Source organism: Ursus arctos, unplaced genomic scaffold (assembly GCF_023065955.2).
Source record: "Ursus arctos isolate Adak ecotype North America unplaced genomic scaffold, UrsArc2.0 scaffold_8, whole genome shotgun sequence".
In the NCBI taxonomy this organism is placed as follows: Eukaryota; Metazoa; Chordata; class Mammalia; order Carnivora; family Ursidae; genus Ursus; species Ursus arctos.
Genome location: NW_026623100.1, coordinates 80,025,531 through 80,032,237, shown reverse-complemented (window position 1 = coordinate 80,032,237; position 6,707 = coordinate 80,025,531). Strand labels below are relative to the sequence as shown.

Below are 6,707 nucleotides of genomic sequence, written 5' to 3'. Positions count from 1 at the left end.
CTGCAAACATCCACTTCATCAGCTCTTTCATCTGCTGAGTTTTCTGAAGCATTTCCTCATTCAAAATCCAGTGGAGGCCTCTTAGTCCTTTCTAAATGCCGTCACTGAACACCTACCAGGACTCCCTCCCCACACGGACTCAAGCCCCACCAAGCAGAGGCCACATTACCAAAGGCCCCTTTCCTCACTTTGTCTTCTCACACCATGTCCTGGGCCTGTTCTATACATAGGAGCTTCTCCCTGTCTCCTAAGCCCTTCACAAATGTTCAGATGTTCAGGGATAAAAGTGAAATGTTTCTTCAGAATGTCCTAGAAGAGCTGGAGGTCACAAACCCTGAAATCCCCTCATGCCTCCTTGACCATTTCTAAGCTGATAAGGGAGGGAATGGAGATTGTTGCCACATCAGGAGCAAACACCTGTCTGATCTAGAAGCCGGCATGATTATTTGAAAAGGAAGTGTAAGTGTAGATACGCCAGGGAGTCACAGCCCGAGCAACTGGTCATAATAGTCAGCTGGAGCTTCCTGCCAACGCTCCCCTCTCAGGACAGCATGTGATTCCTAGAATGTCTGATCCATCCATGTCGACAACCAACCCAGGTTAGTTCACTGCTCTCCACCGTTCCCTCTGTCCCAGCCGTCCTGCGGGTGCTGCCAGAGCCCAGCACTCACACCCACAGTCAGCACTAAGGGCCCCAGGCTGAAGGCCGCAATTACTTTGCTTTGGTCCAGATGACAGACCACATTCTTGTCTACACTTGCTGACATGAATCCACATAGCTTTACTTAGGATATTTTTATGCCACTAAATCACTTTTTTTTCCTCTGATCCTGAAAAGATTTAAAGCAAATTTATCAAAAAGACATAGTCAAATGAGAATAAAGTGAATAAACAGGAGCCCATTATGCCATTCAGCGTCACCTCTATGATACTGAATGTGAGAAGTGGCTTTTTAAATTTATTGCCTACTCGGTTAAACAATTCTGTCTACTCAGATTGGCTGTTTCCTTTTTTCTGGTGCTGTATACCATGTGAAATTAGGTGTTTTGCTTTCTTTTTCCAAGCTGGCTGCAAAGAAGCATAGAACTAATGCCAATGTTTTTTGGAGCAACTACACCAGCACCACTGAGCACCCAGTACCTCTCTCCTCTTTGCTATGTCTGACTTGATTAAAGGACAAGTTTACTGCATGTAGAAACAGTATTATGGGGCATGTGGGTGGCTTAGGCAGTGAAGCCTCTGCCTTTGGCTCGGGTTATGATCTCAGGGTCCTGAGATCGATCCCCACATCAGGCTCCCTGCTCAGCAGAGAGCCTGCTTCTCCCTCTCCTTCTGACCCTACCCCTACCCCTACCCCTGTTTGTGCTCTCTTTCTCTCAAATAAGAAGAAATAAAATCTTTAAGAAAAAAAAGAGTAACAGTATTATGAGTGCTTTAGGGAGCATATAACAAAATAACTGACCAACGAAGACACCTGATTATTTCACGGGAAAACAGACTGAAAAAAGCTGGTACCGGGGTTGGTTCTGGGCTCACCAAACTTGCCTGGAACACAGGTCCTTCCTCCTTCCTGCTCTTCAGTCCCGGTGGTGCCCGGGGCAGAGCCTTTCCCCAAAGTCACCAGACAGAGTGCTTCCTGTATTCCATGGGCCAAAATCAGGACACAGGAGGGGAATCACTGAAAAAGAGAGAGGGAGAAAGGACTGTGTTACTCCTAAGCCCCTGGGCTGAGGAATCTCCCACCTACAGGATAAGAAGGTAAGAGGGATAATAGTATCATTAAAATGTAGCTAGCACTTCGGAGCTAGAATTACAAGCATCTGCATTCATCAATTCGTTTAATGCTTTTAACAACTCCCTGAGATTGTGAACCCCAATTCAGGGACTGGGAAGCAGGCACGGACAGGTGAGAGCGTGGGCCCAAGGTCCTGCCGCTGAGCCTGCACATGCTGTGCCCACGACCACTGTGTGTCTGGCTTCTGCACCCTGAGCTTTCCTAAAAACGTTCATCCTCACAGTGGGGCTTCTCAGAGGTGATACAAGACAGAATTTGAGATTGCAAGACCCTAAAAGGTCCCAGTGGCTACTTCAATTAATAGGAAGATGAGCTTTTGGAGCTGACTTGACCGAGTGATCATACAATCCCCGTGTTGTGTAGTGTAGAGCAGAAAACTCCCCCAGACACAGAAGCAAATTGCACATGACCAGTAAACTGACCGAGGTAGGATAAGAACCCACGTTCCCATCCACTAAGTAATTAAGCTAAATATATTTCACTAATAAACTTCCCTCCCTCTGACCGTCCTGAAGCTTTCATTCCACGCCTCCCCCCCAACCCTGCTGTGCTCTAAGTGGACGACACATGGTGCACTGTGCATGACAGCAGGTGCTGGGGTGCCTTCTGAGGTGGGTACCTGCGGACAACTACACTGGGGATCGCCTGGTGCCGTCAGCTCAGGCCTGGCCTGCAATGGGCCAGCACACAGGACGCATGCTCACTGCGGCAGCACAGCAAAGCCCCAAACCCAACACACTGACTAAAGGCATCATCAGGTCTACTCTGTGCTCATCACAGCCCATCTGAAGCCCCATTTCTGAGGCATAAAATGGGATTAATATAGCCCACAAGAACTGCAAATAAATGAGATTATTTGTGTGCAAGCATTTTCTTTCACTATAGAGTAAGTCACAAATTCAGTTTTGTTCTTATTTATCTTATTCTCACATAGATCTAGGCTTTGGAAAACTGTAAGTATGTTCTAAATCAACTTACAGATAGTTGGACTTCACTAATCAAAATGCACTGAAACACAGTCAAATGCTCTGGACTGGCAGCCCTTCACCCATGACAGCGGCAATGAAGAGAAGTCAAGGCTGATACCAGGGCCTTCGGTTTGCACTGGACTCGTGGCAGCAGATGTCATCCTGCCCACATCTGTGACAATGTAGTAGAATCTGGGAAGTGCGCCATAAGGCTCTCTGGGAAGGCAGGCTGCCCCCTCCATGGAAGCTTTCCCTGGGAACAAATGTAGGGCCTGCTTTCAATTGCATCATCCTACCAACTTCGTGTAGAATCTTATTCTAGTAGCAACAGCAAAGCTAGCTAGAAGCAAGAAAGCATTGCAACAGAAAAAAGCAGTACATGCCCAGTCCCAACAGCGATGGTAACTGTAGACAGAATTAATGGAGAACCATGTGCCAGCACGGGGCTCGGTGCGATATTGAATGACTTCTTCTGACAGGGGACAACATGGACAGCTCCCTGCCCCTTGACATTTTCTCTAGACCACCGAAATATAACTCCATTCATTCATTCAGTACTTCATTCAAACAATTCGTTTTGAAGGTGTATTACATGTTGGGTACCATGTGCAATGCCCCCAAAGCTAAAAATGAAGCTAAAATAGGAGACCTTCTTACCAGTCTCTTCAGAAGATTAGGAAGCATGTTATGGTAGAAAGAGCTCTAGACATAAATCTGGAGGTGCTGTTTCTATTTCTGGCTCTGCCAACAGTGGTGTGGCCTCTTGCAGAGCAAAGCCCTTCTCTGAGCCTCCAATCCTGCATCTTTAAAATAACGGTACTTGAACTCTTCTCTGCACTCCCAGTACTGACCTCCTCTGGGACAAGCCCCTGAAAAGAGGTTTGGTTTGGGGCTCCACAAAAGAAATCCTACTGCAGGGACGGGCGTGCCGCAGGAAAGGAGACGCTTCTGCTGCTGCTGCTGGTGGTGACAATGAAGATATTCCCACTTCATGTGCCAAACAGGCTTGTCACAGATAAGCATAGTGTGAGCCAGCATCTCCGCAGACTTCTGGCTCCTGTCCATCAGGCTCAGAAGGAACTCGGCGACTGGGGAGAACAACTCATGACTCAAAATCAGATCCTGCTGCTAACCCGGCAAGACCTCCATCCAAAGGCAAGAGTGCAGTCAGAAGATGCTGGGCCTCGTCATAATCAATGGGGACAAGATTTCCACTTTCTTTCCAGCCCTTGAGTCAGCAAACCTTCCATGGAGTCAACGCTGCCTAGTATTTAAGTGTTTCCTCATCTGCAAGCATCAGCATATGTCACTTAGACCCACTGCCATGTGAATGTGCACACACACACACACTCATGCATGCACACATACACACTTGTGCACTCACACACATGAATGCAGGCACACATACTTATGCATGCACATACCCACATATGCACATGCACACAGCCATGCATGTAACACACTCATGCATGTGCACACACAAACACAATTATATTACATGTAACACATTCATGTCATGTAACACACTCATACATGTCCACACACAAACACAATTATTGAACAATGTTAGCTGTTGCAATTCTGGTGACTAAGAAAAAAAGACTTAAGATTTACCTCTTGCTTTCCTTAGGCTCAATTCTTCACTATAGTGAAACAAATAGTTAGCTTGGGTACTAGGGATTTTCGCTATAACTGTTAAATATCTCAGAGTTAGAATATCCTGTATCTCTCAGTCTGAAGAAGAGCCCTAAATATTGACGGACCTATACTGAAAGCACTTGACTTTTAAAATCTATTTATACACCTAACTACATGTACAGGCCACTGATGTTAAAACATACTAAGGGATGTTAGCCCCTTGAGTGATTATATTTTCATACATTTTCATGTTGTTAAAACTTAAAAGCTAGGTCTGGTCAACCCGCTAGATTCCTGCTACTAGTTACCAAACTGGAAAATGATGGGTACATAAACCAAACCTCAACCAAACATAAATCTCTGTCTGTGACAAGCTCCAACTGTCTCTTGAAGGCCACAAGTCCACATTTGTACTGAAATGGCACATCGACAACTTGCTGGGTGTGGTTTTAGATGGCTCAGGTTGTATCATTCTTTTAGGAGAAACCACGCTCACTACACAGTGCTGTAATCATGACTCTGAAGAGCAAGAAGACCGTGAGTTGAGTCCCGGCTACCAGGCAGAGTGCACAGAGGGTGGCAAGTTTTGGCGGGGCTGGGTCAGGTGTGCGAGGAAGGGGATGGGGACATGGGACAGCAAGGTCATGGCAAGGGCAGCGATGGCTCCTGGCTATGAGCGCTCACTGCACTGGGCCACTATTCTTCTCATTTCATCGTCCCAGCAGCCTTAGAAAATAGGTGTTGTCAGCATTCCCATTTCATAGGTGAGAATTTTGAGGCCTATATGAACCAAAGCACTTTCCCAAAGACAGGTGTAAAAAGCAGAGCAGACCCATGACTCCAGACTGGCCTCAAACACCCACTGCCCTGCTCCAAGGATGCCTGCAATTCCTGCAGCAAGCCACAGAGCTTCATGCCTCCAGCCAGGTTATGGTTTGTGCTGCTTTCCCTGACCACAGCACCGGGGCCCTCTTCTCACCAGCCTTCTAAGCCCAGACCAGATACACCCCACCCACGTCTCTGATTTTGCTTGATCTGCCCCCTCATTTCTGTTTCCATGCAATCTTGTAGGAACTTGATCATTTGGCCCATAGGGCCGACAGAATTGAGTGTCAATGGAACGAAGTCAGAATGTGATGCTAGTATCAAGGAAGGGAGGGCTTGCTACACCATGGTAAGCAATTTCTTGTCTAGTTGCTATGGACTAAATGTTGTATACCCCCCAAATTCATATATTGATGTGATGGTAAGATGAGAAAAAGACACTAGAGTTTCTCTCTCTGCCATGTAAGGACACAGCGAGGAGGCAACTGCATATAAGCCAGGAGGAGGGCTCTCACCAAGAACCAAATCTGCTGACACCTTGACCTTAGACGTCCAGCCTCCAGATCTGTGAGAGATAACTGTCTGCTGATTAAGCCCCCCCTCCGTCGTACTTTACTGTAGCAGCCCAAGCCAACTAAAACAGTAGTCAGTGAGAGCGTGAGATGGATTTTAAAGCAGGTAGTATCATGGTAAGATTATACTGACAGACAGATATTCCTAATTTTAAAAGAGAAAACCATACTTCTTAATACCATTCATTTATGTAACTGTAGGCATCAATACATGTTTTCTGTAAAGAGCCAGGGAGTAAATATTTTAGGCTTGGCAGGAGATAGACAGTTACTGTCTTGTGGGCTGTAGGCCACGGTTTGCTGACCTCAATATAATAGAGTACATTTTCCGAAAGAAACCTATAATTTCTCAAAGACTTGCTTTTGTTTGCTGGGTAGACATCCAAATAATTATTCTTTATGTGAAATTTATTTAGATGTCACTTTATTGCAAATATGATTAATTAGTACACACATGGATCAAGTCTTTGTTGCGGATTATTGTAGCATCCTGTGCAGGTGATACACCAAAAAATAACCCATTACTGTTAAAAAAAAAAAAAAAAGAAAATAGAGCAATGCTTGTGCATTAAGAGTCTCTCAAATGCCAAATGTGCCATGTCAGGGGTCCCTCAGCTCCGAAGGGACTCCAGCCCCGTTCTGGAAGTCACCGGCCCGGCCCGTTATCAGAGCCTCGCAACACTTTCATTTTATAAAAAGAAACAAGAGGAAAAAAAGATCCCACATGGGAAATGTTGCAGCCACAAGAATGCGGTTGCCTTTTTCTCGGTTACCTTGTATCTAAAAGTAGGTACTGCTGTTGGACCCGCTTCAAAAACTTCTCATCGCCCATGAAGATCTCAGCACCCCTGCTCAGACCTACGCCCCTGACAAACAACCACCTATATTTTCAGCAACTGTTGCTGTTTT

The 6,707-nt window shown here is 45.9% G+C and overlaps 1 long non-coding RNA gene across 1 annotated transcript in view; it reads right to left on the bottom strand.

Annotated features, from left to right (window-relative positions):
• The window catches only part of LOC130543150 (uncharacterized), a 121,762-nt gene that overhangs the window by 30,718 nt on the left and 84,337 nt on the right, over positions 1-6,707 (bottom strand). Inside the window, exon 3 of the long non-coding RNA XR_008958254.1 lies at positions 1,537-1,678. This is a non-coding gene — a long non-coding RNA (uncharacterized LOC130543150). The remainder of the gene's footprint in view (positions 1-1,536; positions 1,679-6,707) is intronic.